Source organism: Podarcis muralis, chromosome 10, assembly GCF_964188315.1.
Source record: "Podarcis muralis chromosome 10, rPodMur119.hap1.1, whole genome shotgun sequence".
Taxonomy (NCBI): domain Eukaryota; kingdom Metazoa; phylum Chordata; class Lepidosauria; order Squamata; family Lacertidae; genus Podarcis; species Podarcis muralis.
The window spans coordinates 71,002,787-71,018,453 of NC_135664.1; the positions used below are offsets into that span (position 1 = coordinate 71,002,787).

Genomic DNA, 15,667 nt, shown 5'->3' on the forward strand with positions numbered 1-15,667 from the left:
CAGCAAGAGTTCTGATCGCGGCAAAATGGAAGAGTAACAAAATCCCCTCTATACAAGATTGCATCCAAAAGCTGAAAGAATATGTAGAATTAGACAGTCTATCACGGAAAAAAAAAAGAATAAATCAAAACAGGAATTCTGTTGCAGCATTTTTCTCTTTTGTTCCTTTTTTCATGTATATGTGTTTATTTGAAGTGTATATGTGTGTGTGTATTTGCAGTGTTTTGCTTATATTTTGTAACAATTATGTTAATATTTTTTTTTAAAAAAACAACAAAAAGAATCCCTAATAGGAATGCTCCTGGGTTTTTATTAAATGTAAACTTTGATATTTTTTTCATCTCCTCGTAGACCATGTCCCAGAATTCCAGGGGTCCTCAAGCTTTTGCCTCTGGGCCACACTTTCAGAATAGTCATACCTCGGGTTACAGACGCTTCAGGTTGCGTTTTTTCCGGAACGGGTTACTTCCGGGTTTCGGCAGCCGTGCATGTGCAGAAGCGCTAAATTGCGCTCTGCACATGTGCAGAAGCTACGAACTGCGACCTGCACATGCACAGATGCTCCGCTGCGGGTTGCAAACCTGCATCCCACACGGATCACGTTTGCAACCCAAGCGCCCAGTGTAAACATTTGCTCATGCTGCACCAGATTTTTTTTCAGAAAGTGGGGGGGGGTGAGTGTTCGGACCCCTGGGCCCTCACTTGTGGGGTTCTGTCCTCTCCCCCATGCTTTTCAACATCTACATGCAGCCGCTGGGAGAGATCATCAGGGGGTTTGGGCTGGGTGTCCATCAATACGCAGATGATACCCAGCTCTACCTCTCCTTTAAATCAGAACCAGTGAAGGCGGTGAAGGTCCTGTGCGAGTGTCTGGAGGCGTTTGGAGGATGGATGGCGGCTAACAGATTGAGGTTGAATCCTGACAAGACAGAAGTACTGTTTCGGGGGGACAGGAGGCAGGCGGGTGTGGAGGACTCCCTGGTCCTGAATGGGGTAACTGTGCCCCTGAAAAACCAGGTGTGCAGCCTGGGAGTCATTTTGGACTCGCAGCTGTCCATGGAGGCGCAGGTCAATTCTCTGTCCAGGGCAGCTGTCTACCAGCTCCATCTGGTGCACAGGATGAGACCCTCCCTGCCCACAGACTGTCTCACCAGAGTGGTGCATGCTCTAGTTATCTCCTGCTTGGACTACTGCAATGCGCTCTACGTGGGGCTACCTTTGAAGGTGACCCGGAAACTACAACTAATCCAGAATGCGGCAGCTAGACTGGTGACTGGGAGCGAACGTCGAGACCACATAACACCGGCCCTGAAAGACCCACATTGGCTCCCAGTACGTTTCTGAGCACAATTCAAAGTGTTGGTGCTGACCTCTGTCACTGTTTTTTGTGTTGAATATGCTATATGGTGGGACGCGGGTGGCGCTGTGGGTTAAACCACAGAGCCTAGGACTTGGCAATCAGAAGGTTGGCGGTTCGAATCCCTGCAATGGGGTGAGCTCCTGTTGCTTGGTCCCTGCTCCTGCCAACCTAGCAGTTTGAAAGCCCATCAAAGTGCAAGTAGATAAATAGGTACCGCTCCAGTGGGAAGGTAAACGGTGTTTCCATGTGCTGCTCTGGTTCGCCAGAAGCGGCTTAGTCATGCTGGCCACATGACCCGGAAGCTGTACGCCGGCTCCCTCGGCCAATAAAGCGAGATGAGCGCCACAACCCCAGAGTCGGCCACGACTAGACCTAAAGGTCAGGGGTCCCTTTACCTTTTATGCTGTACGGTAATTTATGGACCTAATAGGTATCTAAAGCCATTTGCACGTAACAAAATATGTACAGTGGTACCTCTGGTTAAGAACTTAATTCATTCTGGAGGTCCGTTCTTAATTTGAAACTGTTCTTAACCTGAAGCACCACTTTAGCTAATGGGGCCTCCCACTGCTGCCACCACCGCGCAATTTCTGTTCTCATCCTGAAGCAAAGTTCTTGACCCAAGGTATTATTTCTGGGTTAGCGGAGTCTATAACTTGAAGTGTATGTAACCCGAGGTACCACTGTATTTAGAAAACTTGCAGGCTCTGTTATTGGACAAGACCAATATTTTATCAAAGTAATTGTTGAACTGAAATACAATTAAGAAGTAGTATATTAACAGTGAAATTGGGGGTGGGGCCCCACTCTGGGCCCTAAGCTATAGCGATTTAGCTTATACATAAATCCAGCACTGCCAGAGAGCTAAGCAAAGGGCTGTTCTCAATCCGGATGAATCCTCCCTTTCTGCGCTGCAGCAGCGATCAAAGTCCCAGCACCAAACACAAACTGAAACTAAAAGGGCGACGGACGTCGAAAGGCTTCCTCTAGAGAGGAGCCACGTGGAATGGGGAAAGAGATTGCCGGGAGTTCAGCAAACGTTCAGTTTTACCTCTGTTTCGGATCAGAGCAGGAGTAAAACGCAGGTCTCCTCAAGTTCTGCCTTGGCAAAGCCGCTGTTTTGTTTGGAGAAAAGTTCGCCCTGCATTAAGAAAGAGGGTCATGAATCAGATCCACACGGTTTTTTCGCCCATGCGGTGACAGATCTTAAGACCGGCCGCGTGTACGCAGAGCTTTGAAAAGAGGAAGCAAGCTTCTCAATTAGGCATTACCAGGAAATTCTACAGCCTGCATAAAGGCTGCGAACTGAGGCATGATTTCCTCCCCCTGCACGCCCAGTAACTTAGTCTGCCATTTTGCACAACCGATTCTGGTTTGGCAACACACGAGGAAAGAAAAGGAGGAATACAGATCACTAGCGGGCTGCTTATTTAGCCCTTCTTTGACTTCTGCGATTGCTACAGCCTATGCATTTTGAAGCCTAATTTTCACCAGCATTGAGGACTACAAACTTCAGGTCCTCAGAACGGAGGACTGTGTGCCTAATAGCGCAGTCTGTGAGCCTAGAGAATCGCAGGATCCTTTTAGATCTAAAAATATATTCCGTCCAAGAATTTAACATGTTACCTTGAGTCAGGAATGGGGTGTGTGGGGTGTGGACAGGATCCTAGATCCAGCTAACCAGCTGGATCCTGAACTCCCCACCTAGCCCATTTAGAGACGGGTCACCATGAGGCTTTTAAAATAGCACTGTGCAGTTTTTACTATCTGTATCTTCACAGAGGGTATCACAGAACTGGAAGGGACCACAGGGGTCATCTAGTCCAACCCCCTGCAATGCAGGAATATTTCGCCCAACGTGGGGTTCGAACACACAGCCCTGAGATCACAAGCCTCAAGCTTTACCAACTGAGCTATTCGGCAATCCTAATGGATTTGATTTTCCATGGCTTTAATTCTATTACAGCTTTATTGCTTTTAAACTCTTATATGTTGCATGTTATTAGCCTTCTATATTTTGTCTGCGGGTGGCGCTGTGGGTTAAACCACAGAGCCTAGGGCTTGCCGATCAGAAGGTCAGTAGTTCGAATCCCCGTGATGGGGTGAGCTCCCATTGCTCAGTCCCTGCTCCTGCCCACCTAGCAGTTCGAAAGCACATCAAGTGCAAGTAGATAAATAGGTACCACTCCGGCGGGAAGGTAAACGCCGTTTCCGTGCGCTGCTCTGGTTCGCCAGAAGCGGCTTAGTCCTGCTGGCCACAACCCGGAAGCTGTATGCCAGCTCCCTCGGCCAATAAAGCGAGATGGGCGCAAAACCCCAGAGTCAGTCACGACTGGACCTAACAGTCAGGGGTACCTTTAATAATATAATAATAAAAAAATTTATTTATACCCTGCCCTCCCTGGCCAGAGCCCGGCTCAGGGCGGCTAACAACAGTAAAAATTACAGTTAAAACATAATGGGGGGGGGGGAGAGGAACCAATTTAAAATACAGATTAAAATGCAATTTAAAATGCAGCCTCATTTTAAAAGGAGCCCATAAATCAAATCCATAAGGGGAGGGAAACGTAAGGGTCAGACTGAGTCCAAACCAAAGGCCAGGCGGAACAGCTCTGTCTTGCAGGCCCTGCGGAAAGATGTCAAGTCCCACAGGGTCCTGGTCTCTTGGGACAGAGCGTTCCACCAAGTCGGGGCCAGTACTGAAAAGGCCCTAGCCCTAGTTGAGACCAATCTAACCACCTTGTGACCTTGAAAATGTTGTCATTTGGGGACCTTAAGGTCCTCCGCGGGGCAGACCAGGAGAGGCGGTCCTGTAGGTACGTGGGTCCTAGGCTGCATAGGGCTTTAACGGTCAAAACCAGCACCTTAAACCTGACCCTGTACTCCACTGGGAGCCAGTGCAGTTGGTAAAGTACTGGATGAATGTGATCCCGTGGCAAGGACCCCGTAGGAGCCTCGCCGCAACATTCTGCACTCGCTGCACCTTTTACCTTTACCTTTATTTTATGTGCAATGGTTTGGGTTTTTTTGCAAAAACCGCCTTGAGTCCTGGCCTAGTGAAAAGGCGGGATGAAAATAAATATGGTAATAAATATAATAATGGTTTTCCCTGGCAATTTTAAGACCACGAAAAGACCAAGGCCCTTTGGCAATTAGGAATCTGGGGGAGACACCTAAGGACAACGGGATTATATATATATATTTACATCCTGGGGCCAAGTTCCTGAGTTGCTACAGGTTGTCTCCGACACTATCGTACTACTTGTGCAACAAAACTCCTCTCCCTTTCCTTACACACCCTTCTGCCCTTCCCCAAACTCTTCCAGAGGTTTGGGAGCACCCCATAACAGCTTTGTGGGGGGTATCTTGTGGTGGGGAGTTCCTCTGCCCATCCAGAAGCCCTTGTGCTAGTAGCAGCACTTGGTCGAATCCTGCCCAACAGACTTAAGGCAGCCGTAGTGAGGCGATGCCAGCACAACAAAACTGGGGCAGATGGGGCTGCCATTGGGGGCTGTGAGCATCTGGAGGGTCAAAGTGTGGGGTTGCTAAAGGACCAGAGAGCCCCATGTCCTGAGGTGCGGCCACTGGTAGGAGCGCACCCTGGCTCTTAAAAGCATTATTAACAAAGCAACGCACAGGAAGAACCCTATAAAAAAGTTGTGAGTCACAGGGAGAGGCAACACCAAGGACCACGGCTGCTGGTGGCAATGACGAATGAGGGAATAATTTCACGAGAAAGCCTGTTCTTCCCCCTTGGAAAAACAGCTGCATGTTCAGGAAAATGACACAGTACAGTCCCTTCTGGATAGGGTTGTGCAATATCTGGCTTGCAACATCACAATATCTCTCGATATACAGTGGTACCTCAGGTTACATACGCTTCAGGTTACATACGCTTCAGGTTACAGACTCCGCTAACCCAGAAATAGTACCTCGGGTTAAGAACTTTGCTTCAGGATGAGAACAGAAATTGTGCTCCGGCAGCACAGCGGCAGCAGAAGGCCCCATTAGCTAAAGTGGTGCTTCAGGGCTTCAAGTTAAGAACAGTTTCAGGTTAAGTACGGGCCTCCGGAACGAATTAAGTACTTAACCTGAGGTACCACTGTATCACAATATCTATCTGCGGTGGCAAAGGGCCTTGCCAGGCTTCCAGGCGGTGGCAGAAGTGTTAGATTTAGTAAAATTAAATAAGCTTCCCTATAGTATATAGGATACCTTGGGTTAAGTACTTAATTCGTTCCGGAGGTCCGTTCTTAACCTGAAACTGTTCTTAACCTGAAGCACCACTTTAGCTAATGGGGACTCCTGCTGCTGCCGTGCCGCCGGAGCACAATTTCTGTTCTCATCTTGAAGCAAAGTTCTTAAACTGAAGCACTATTTCTGGGTTAGCAGAGTCCGTAACCTGAAGTGTCTGTAACCTGAAGCGTATGTCACCCAAGGTACCACTGTACTATTTAATATATTTTCAACTAATTTATGAGAAGTTTAAGTGCTTTACTAGCCATGCTACATCTGCTTCCCCACTCGGGAGTCTAAGTGGAATCTGTGCAAGCACTGAGTTCAATTAAACTTCTACTCGCCCCTATAATTCTAACTTTTACCCAGTTTATTTTACTATTACCCCCAAACTCAAGTTAAATCAGATTCTGAAGACATTATTTTTGAGTAATCATTGTAATATGAATTGGTTTGTACTTCATGATTTGTACTTCTTGGCCATAATTTATCTCAACTTCATATTATATAGGAATCTTTCCCTGTCAAGATACCTGAATGTATTTTGCATCCATTTATATAATTGCACAAATTTACTTGTATGGTATCTCAGGGGTTGAGGAGATAAGACTGCACGGTTAGAAACTAAATTCCTAATATTGTCAAGTGTGAGTATTATCTCATTTATCAAAAGGGCCTGAAGGACAGCCAGAATGTATGACTCAGATTTAAGTTCTTATTTTCCAACCCAAAAGGTTAAACTTGTTTGGGGCCACATGGAGACAGAAATGTATAGGAGAATGTGTGTTTATTCTCTCAGTTACTCGCAAACATATCAATAAAGAGTTGAATTGTCCATTGTTCAAAAAACAAAAACTTATACTATCCTAAGAGTAAGCCCCATTGAATTCAGTAAGGTCTGCTTGTGAGTAGACACACATTTGCTTGCACTGTTTTACAGAAAAACGCCCTTCCCATCATTCGCACACAGTACCCAACCTCCCATTTCAGCATAAGGCAGCCAGCTAAATCTTCTCCCCTCCATCGCCCACCCCAACAGAAGGGGGGTCCCCAAATGCCCTCATCCCACCAATCTCTGGGTGGGAGGGAGGGAGTGCAAGCAAGCAAAAAGATTGTCTTCTTTAAATTAAAAATGCACCTTTCCTTTTTAATACGGAGGAAAGCTATTTAGGGGGAACCAACCACATAAACAGGGACGTGGGTGGCGCTGTGGGTTAAACCACAGAGCCTAGGGCTTGCCGATCAGAAGGTCGGCGGTTCGAATCCCCACAACGGGGTGAGCTCCCGTTGCTCGGTCCCTGCTCCTGCCAACCTAGCAGTTCGAAAGCACGCCAGTGCAAGTAGATAAATAGGTACCACTCCGGCGGGAAGGTAAACAGCGTTTCTGTACGCTGCTCTGGTTCGCCAGAAGCGGCTTAGTCATGCTGGCCACATGACCCAGAAGCGGTACGCCGGCTCCCTCGGCCAATAAAGTGAGATGAGCGCCGCAACCCCAGAGTCGGTCACGACTGGACCTAATGGTCAGGGGTCCCTTTACCTTTAACCACATAAACGCCACCAGGAAATAAAAACAAAAACTCTTCCCCCTCTTTTTTTCCCCACTGGTGGGGGAAGAAAGAAGAGCTTTCCAGTTCTTCGTTTACCTTCCCTCTCTGATTATCTAGCCGTGGGAGGTTCCTCCTGGGTCGTTAGCAGGCTCTGCGTAATTAGCTGAGCTCTAAGTGGGAGGGTACCGGTGAATCCGAAATAGCTTGCTGGTTTGTGGGAGGGTTTATCATCATTTATTTCTTATCGGGAGAGCACAAAGTTGGAAACACGTGCCTGCAAATTATCTGCAAAGTATGTTCAGCTGAGCTACCCCCTGGGAAACTGTTAAATCTCCACCTTTTGTTCACCGGTATATTAACTTATCACACAGCCGTGCTTCCGGGGCGTTATAAATTTAGACTTCAGTTTGGAAAAAACAGAAGGCCCTTGTTTGCACACTGGGAGTTAATATCTTCACAGACCCAGTTCTCCGATATACTAATTTTCTGCAAGCAGGAAGTGGGGAAGCATTTCAAAAAAAGAAAAGTTCAAGTCAAAGGCGCTATTGTCCAGGAAGGACTCTGCCGCAGGATTTCTCGGGAGAGCGAAAGAGTAACAAAAAGCAGGAAGTGAAAGCACCACACAATGTCTGTTCCACACTTGCAAGGAATCGCTCCTTCAGTGTGGTAGTGCTTGAACTTTGGAACTCCCTGCCACTTGATATTAAGGGTATTCAACTTCACTATACTGCTTTTGGCATGTTTTACGCTCAGGCAAGCCTGCCCAGACATCTAAATCTGATGTGCATTTCAGTAATATGTAATTTTACTTTGCAATACATGTTTTGTAAACTGCTGATTTTACAAAAATATACGTTTTGAAGGTGTGGCGAATTAGGTCAACTTGCTTTTGACATCGGATTTTTTTGGCCATTTTAATGCATATAGGACAATCCTTCCTGAATTTGCGCAATCCTTAAACAAACCTTTAGTATGTTCCACATGAAAAGTACAGAAATTGATTTATTCATTCATTCAGTGTTTTTCTATCCCACCTTTCTCCCAAAGTTGGGATTCAAGGCGGCTGGCAGTATTTTATAAACATCATTTAAAAATACCAACACATTAGTTAAAAGCAATAGTTTAAAAACACAATAACACACATTAAGAGCTAGCATTAAAATACTGAGTGCCCTGATAGCAGGCCAGTTGCCAACACTGTCTGCACACATTATTAATTTGGGGTTTATATTTTAGTATCATCAGCAAACTTAGCAACCTTCCTCCTCGCCCCTGACTCTTAAAAACCACAAGTGCATTATCAAGGAGGCAAAAAACTTGAGCTAAAAGTGATTCCATGTTAAATTAATTTTAATTCCAAAATGATGATCACTTTATATGCTTTGGGATTATCATATCTGGGATTATAAATCTGCCCTTTGCAGATTTGAAAGGAAGGAGAGAAAAACCAGTGTTAAATGCCACAACATAGCTGTTCTTTCTCTTTTTTAAAGGGAAATTCCCTTATTCCGAATAGGATTCCTCGCAAGAAAAGGGAAAAGTTGACAGCTACGTGCCACAAGCGTTGTCAGAGGGATTGAAAGCGGCACACTGTGTTCAGGTTTTACACAAAAGAAAAACCACAACCAAATAAACATTCAGTGTTGACAAATGGGAGAGAAATGTGTTCGGTGCTTCGGCAGCCGTTGATTTCAGTGAAAAGTGAAACTGATTTAAGCAGAAATAAAAGTGAAACTATTCTGTTCCAGCAACCACGCAAGCTCCGTACCAGAGACAGAAGCATATTAATTGTAGGCAGAACAACTTGCTTTTTAAAGCAACCATTTCGGGATTTTTAACCTTAAATTCAAAGTTTACTAGTAGCTCCTTACTTTGCAAATATATATATATATATATATATATATATCCATTTCCCAACTCCTGTACGCTGCAAATGTCTGGCGTAATGGGGACCTGCCTAAGCTAGATGGCTTTCAGGCAAAATTTCTACGATCTCTGCTGCAGGTACCCAACTGTGTCCCCAACATAGCTGTCAACCGTCCCTTATTTGGCAGGAAAGTCCCTTATCCCAGCGCCGTGTCCCGCTGCTGTCCCTTATTGATGATGTCCCTTAAATTTCCCGGGTTTCAAAGGAAGCAGCTCCTCTCCCTCCCTCCCTGCCGGCCAGGGAGGAGGGAGGCTCCAACTGGGTTGCTTGGCTGCGTTGCTCACCCAACAAAGAGTCTAAGAACGACTGGGGGGTGGAGCTTGCATGCCTTGTGCCAATCAAATCGGCCGCGTTGCCTGGGGACTCGCCTTTGCTCAGCACTTCCCAGCGGAGAGGGGACGGTGGTTTCCCTTGCTGCATCCCCTTTGCCGGGTTGCTGCGCTGTGGGAACCACCGCTTAAGGCTTCGTTTGGGTGCTGGCTGGGCTTTCTGCCTTTGGCTTGGAGGGGCTCAGAAGTTGAACATACCTGTGCTTGGAAAACCCCTTATTTTGGCTGCTGATCCCTTATTTTCAAGGCTGCTGGTCCCTTATTTTCAAATCTAAGTTGACAGCTATGGTCCCCAACTCCATACTTCTGTTAGAAGCTGGTGAATGCCCAATTTCAACTAAAGCATGGTGTTCTGCCCTAAAACATTGACTCAGGATTTCAGTGTTTGATCTAGGGAAGGGTTTGTACCAACACCTGACCAATGAGGAATTTGTCAGCAAATGGCAGAAAACCATGGCTAGAAAAGCCACCTCTATTGGTCTGTCACCCCCCTCCCAAAAAAAACTTTATTACCTGGGTTAGGAAGGTGCCCTAAAGACATTAAAGCAAAGATTATGGGATAATGCACACAGTGACTTGCGATCTCGATCACACGCAGTCTGTAGTCTGCTGGCAGTAGGAGTACAATATGGGCATGTCTTTAAGTTAACACCTTACATTAAAAACCTGACTGTACCAAATTATCGAAGGTTATTCACCAAAGCCAGACTAAACGTGTTTCCTTCTGCAGTGTTGGATGGCAGGTTGAGAGGAGTTCCCTAGCAGGACAGACTTTGCTCGTGTGCTCAAGACATCTATTCTATAAAACATATTTTGCTGCACTGTGCGAAATACGAGCAAGCCAGGGCTGAACTGATATTACCCTTGCTGGTACCTTTCCCGGGAAAATCAGAGGCTCACTATGTCAGGTTCCTATTGGAAGACCGGACAAACGCCAGAACATTAGCAGCGGTGAAGGTTTTATCAGTGGTTGCAAGAACAAATGATCCGTATCTTTAAGTCTGAACAAAATACCCCAGTAATGAGATCATTAAGCTTGCAGATGATACAACGATGGTTGGTTTAATCACGGCTGGAGAGGGGGAGGCGTCCTATAGGAAGGAAGTTGAGCAGTTGGGGGAGTGGTGCAGGAAAAACAATTTACTCCTTAATTTAAAGGGGGGGAAAGAGATTATTGTGGACTTTAGGAAATGTAAATTGAATATTCACCCACTTATTATTGAGTGGAAGTGCGTGGAACAGGTCTTGGTGTTTTGATTTCTGGGAATGGAGTTGAGAGATGACCTAACCTGGGGAGAAAACAGCAAAGACCTGATGAAGACAGCACAGCAGAGGTTATATTTTCTGAGAACCCTCCGGAAAAACAATCTTCAAAGAACCTGTTGATGGCATTTTACCATTGTACTGTTGAGAGTGTATTAACTTATGGTCTCTGTGTGTGTGTGGTTTGGGAGCTGCGCAGTCAGGGGAAAACCAATGCTGTCCAGGGTTGTGAAGACTGCGGAGAGAATAATTGGGTGCCCTCTTCCCACCTTGGATCAAATCTATGCTTCCAGGTGCCATAAGAAAGCGGCAGAGATAGCACAGGATAGTGCGCACCCCGGAAATGATCTCTTTCAGCTTCTGGAGGAAGGTATAGAGTTATAAAGACCAGGACTAGCCACCTGAGAAACAGTTTCGATGCAAATGCAATTCTGGTTGTAAACGCAGCATAAGGAGTCTCTATAGTATATTGTATTTTAAAATGGGGTTTCAGAGTTTTTAGGGGTTTTTGAATGTTTTATGCAGATCTTCAATTTCATTGTTCTGTATGGGGCAATAACAATAAAGATATCGTATATCGTATGCTTGTTTAACCTGGAGGTAGGCTGTCTGAATTGTGCATTGCTTTGTTGGGTCTCTGGACCGTAATAAAGATTGATTGATTGATAGATATGCAGCTAAAAAGCATCTAATGTTTTAGGTGCTGCCCATTTTTCTCTGCCGGTATAATTCTGCAAACATACCAAGCTGCCGGAGAGCCAGACTTTCATGAACCTCTGGGTTAAGCTCTAAAAAGACATGTGCAAAACCACACTTATCTTCAATGCCTCCGTTGTGAGTCAATGAGGTGTTGTGGTTAGAGTGGAAGACTAGGACCAGGGAGATCAGGGTTCAAATCCCCACTCGGCCGTTAAGCTCACTGAGTGGCCTTGTGTTCGACACTGCCTCCCAGCCTGACCAACCTCACAGGGTCGTCGTGAGGAATGACATGGGCAGGCTACCTTTACCTCCTTAGATGAAAAATGGTTGAGAGCGCTGGGTATGTTTAGCCTGGAGAAGAGGGAAATAACCATCTTCAGATACCTCAATGGAGCAAGCTCGTTTTCTCCTGCTCCAGTGGGGAGGATTCGAACCCATGGCTTCAGGATACAAGAAAGGAGATTCCGACTCAACATCAGGAAGAACTTTCTGACGGTAAGGGCTGTTTGACAGTGGAACAGACTCTCCTTGCTTGGAGGTTTTTCAGCAGAGGTTGGATGGCCATCTGTCATGGAAGCTTTAGCTGAGATTATTATGTTGCAAGGGGCTGGAATAGATGACCCACGGGGTCCCTTCCAACTCTACAATAATTCAATGAAATTTAATAGTAAGTAAAGAAGTATGTTGGGACGCGGGTGGTGCTGTGGGTTAAACCACAGAGCCTAGGGCTTGCCGATCAGAAGGTCGGCGGTTCGAATCCCCGCAACGGGGTGAGCTCCCGTTGCTCGGTCCCTGCTCCTGCCAACCTAGCAGTTCGAAAGCACATCAAGTGCAAGTAGATAAATAGGTACCACTCCGGTGGGAAGGTAAACGGCGTTTCCATGCGCTGCTCTGGTTCGCCAGAAGCGGCTTAGTCATGCTGGCCACATGACCCGGAAGCTGTATGGCCAGTAAAGCAAGAAGAGCGCTGCAACCCCAGAGTCGGCCACGACTGGACCTAATGGTCAGGGGTCCCCTTTACCTTTAAAGAAATATGTATATTATTGGGGGCTAGGCCCTTATGGTATTTTTACTGAAGATCTATGGGTATAAATCTAATAAATAATAATACAGTCGTACCTTGGTTGTCGAACACCCTGGAACTCATGACATTTTGGCTACCGAACGATGCAAACCCGGAAGTGATTGTTGCGGTCTGCAAACATTCTTTTGGAACCTGAACGTCCGGTGGAGCTTCCACAGCTTCTGATTGGCTGGAGGAACTTCCTGCAGCCAATCAGAAGCCACGATTTGGTTTCCGAACATTTTGGAAGTCGAACGGGCTTCCAGAATGGATTCCGTTCGACGTCCAAGGTACGACTGTAACAGCAATAATATAGTAGATTAGCATCCGCTGGTATCTCTTGATATTATCCGACGGCTTCAGATAACAAGGAACTTCGGTTAGGGAGCCCATGCTTGCCACAGAGTTATCTGATTTCGCAGAAAATCAGTTTCAAGAAACCTTCCTAGCAGCAGTTAAGTAGACGACACACAACAGTAAGGAACTGGCAAGGTCTTTTGCTGCTGCGGGGAAAAACACAAAGAGCCTCGTGCCAGAACCTGTTTCAGACAATGTCAGAGAAACAGGGTCCATCAATCAATATTGTCTACGTCACGGATCCCCAACCTTCGGCCCTCCAGATGTTTTGGACTACAATTCCCATCATCCCTGACCACTGGTCCTGCTAGCTAGGGATCATGGGAGTTGTAGGCCAATACATCTGGAGGGCCGCAGGTTGGGGGTACCTGGTCTACATTAACTGATAAGATTGTGTCTACCTTGCAGAAGGTTCCCAGCTTCAATTGCTGACATCTCCCAGTAGGGTGGAAGGAAGACTTCTGCTGGAAACTTTCGAGAGCCACCAGCAGTCAGGGCAGACCATGTTAGGATTCTTGCTCCGTGTTTGCAGTGATGGGATTGTCGTCTATCACATGACGGTGTATGTTTTCATTCCACAGTGTGGGAAGTGATGGAGACAGGATGTTTGTGTTACTGTGTTCTGGAATGTAGGACGATTGTCCTTTGTTTGATGAGAAAGAGGAAAGAGCTAAGTCAGAATGCTCCGAGTGTATTATATGTAAATGAAGTTGTTGTTGTTGTTTAGTCGTGTCCGACTCTTTGTGACCCCCTGGACCAGAGCACGCCAGGCCCCCCTGTCTTCCACTGCCTCCCGCAGTTTGGTCAAACTCATGCTGGTAGCTTCGAGAACACTGTCCAACCACCTTGTCCTCCGTCATCCCCTTCTCCTTGTGCCCTCCATCTTTCCCAACATCAGGATCTTTTCCAGGGAGTCTTCTCTTCTCATGAGGTGGCCAAAGTCTTGGAGCCTCAGCTTCACGATCTGTCCTTCCAGTGAGCACTCAGGGCCGATTTCCTTCAGAATGGAGAGGTTGGATCTTCTTGCAGTCCATGGGACTCTCAAGAGTCTCCTCCAGCACCATAAGGTGAAATATAACTGGTAAAACTCTACAGGATGCGTTGCCCAAAAGATGCTCCAACCAGAATTTATTGATACGTATAGACTGATTTCACAAAGTTAAGCTAAGCTAAGCAGATATATAAGATTGAATGTTTAATTATTAAGACACAAAATTACAATCTCAATAATAAAGTTACGAAATAATAACAAGGAAGTCACACACAGGTGGAGGGAAGACACAGGGCAAGGAATAAGAAATGGATAAATGTTGGTACGTAACGAAGCGTGAAAATGTGAATTTACAAATATAATGTATATGTATCAATACGTAAAGAGTTCATATGTGTATTGCAACATTAATAATGAATAAATTAAGTGCAAAAAATAAAAATAAATAAATAAAGAATTAAGGGGCAGGGGATTATGGGGTGTGTCATGTTGGAGACTCGCATTGCGCCAATGTCTTCAAAGTTGTAGCTGGAGCACAGAAGATATTGTGGATTTCGGGTTTCAACAACAGCAACTTAAGCCAGAGGTCCTTCAGGCAGGGAGCTAGTTGCAGTCCACACATTTCAGTGGAATTTAAAAGCAGGATGTAAAAGAAGTAACCAAGAGAGCCTTATTGATGTCTCAATGTTAAAAAACACCAACCAAAAACCCAAGGGGCACCTCCATTCCATTTTACATCTCCCAGGACCACAACTTCACAAGCTATGTTATTACACCCACAAACACATTGCGCTTATAATGAATCCACAAATTAATTTCCATCGCCGGATGCCAATTAGTACTGTTGCTTACAGGCTGCGCTCCGCCCATTAGGAAAGAAACAACAAACAGAAGAACTTCGTTCGCTGCCCTGTTTCCATCCTCTGAAGGGCACCTGAAACCAAACGGGCCACAAAGTCTTAATTAACCCAGAATGTGGAGCTAGACTGGTGACTGGGAGCGGATGCCGGGACCACATAACACCGGTCCTGAAATACCCACATTGGCTCCCAGGACGTTTACGAGCACAATTCAAATTGTTGGTGCTGACCTTGAAAACCCTAAATGGCCACGGCCCAGAATCCCTGAAGGAGTGTCTCCATCCCCATCGTTCTGCCCGGACACTTAGGTCCAGCGCAGAGGGCCTTCTGGCGGTTACCTCGCTGCAAGAAGCCAAGTTACAGGGAACCAGGCAGAAGGCCTTCTTGGTGGTGGCGCCCTCCCTGTGGAACGCCCTCCCACCAGATGTCAAAGAGAACAACTACCACCAGACTTTTAGAAGACATCTGAAGGCAGCCCTGTTTTGGGAAGCTTTTAATGTCTGATGCATTACAGTGGTACCTCAGGTTACAGACGCTTCAGGTTACAGACTCCGCTAACCCAGAAATAGTGCTTCAGGTTAAGAACTTTGCTTCAGGATGAGAACAGAAATCGTGCAGCAGCGGCGCAGTGGCAGGCCCCATTAGCTAAAGTGGTGCTTCAGGTTAAGAACAGTTTCAGGTTAAGAACAGACCTCCAGAACGAATTAAGTTCTTAACCTGAGGTACCACTGTACTGTATTTTAATATTTTGTTGGAAGCCACCCAGAGTGGCTGGGGAAGCCCAGCCAGATGGGTGGGGTATAAATAAATTATGATGATGATGATGATGATGATGAAAGCAGATTTACACTGACAGTGTTTGAAATGTGGAAGAGATGGGTGAGAGTACTCATGCCGGCATATTCCCATGGGAGCTCCACGATTCGCCACTCCTCTTTTTTATAATCAAGACCGGCCATTTAATATGGGAGCCAAAACCTGAAACTGTTCTTAACCTGAAGCACCACTTTAGTTTCCTGTTTGGCAGGGGGTTGG

The 15,667-nt window shown here is 46.1% G+C and overlaps 1 protein-coding gene across 5 annotated transcripts in view; it reads right to left on the minus strand.

Moving 5' to 3' along the window:
* TASOR2 (transcription activation suppressor family member 2) overlaps window positions 1-15,667 on the minus strand; it is a 63,571-nt gene that overhangs the window by 40,186 nt on the left and 7,718 nt on the right. For 3 of the 5 annotated variants that reach the window (XM_077935363.1, XM_028747792.2, XM_028747790.2), the window contains exon 2: window positions 2,412-2,501. The exons of 1 other annotated variant lie outside the window; for it this stretch is intronic. The gene's annotated coding sequence lies outside the window, so the exon portion shown is untranslated. Of the gene's footprint in view, window positions 1-2,411; window positions 2,502-10,612; window positions 10,689-15,667 lie in introns of all 5 variants that reach the window. One more of the 5 variants, XM_077935362.1, reaches the window with a different exon arrangement.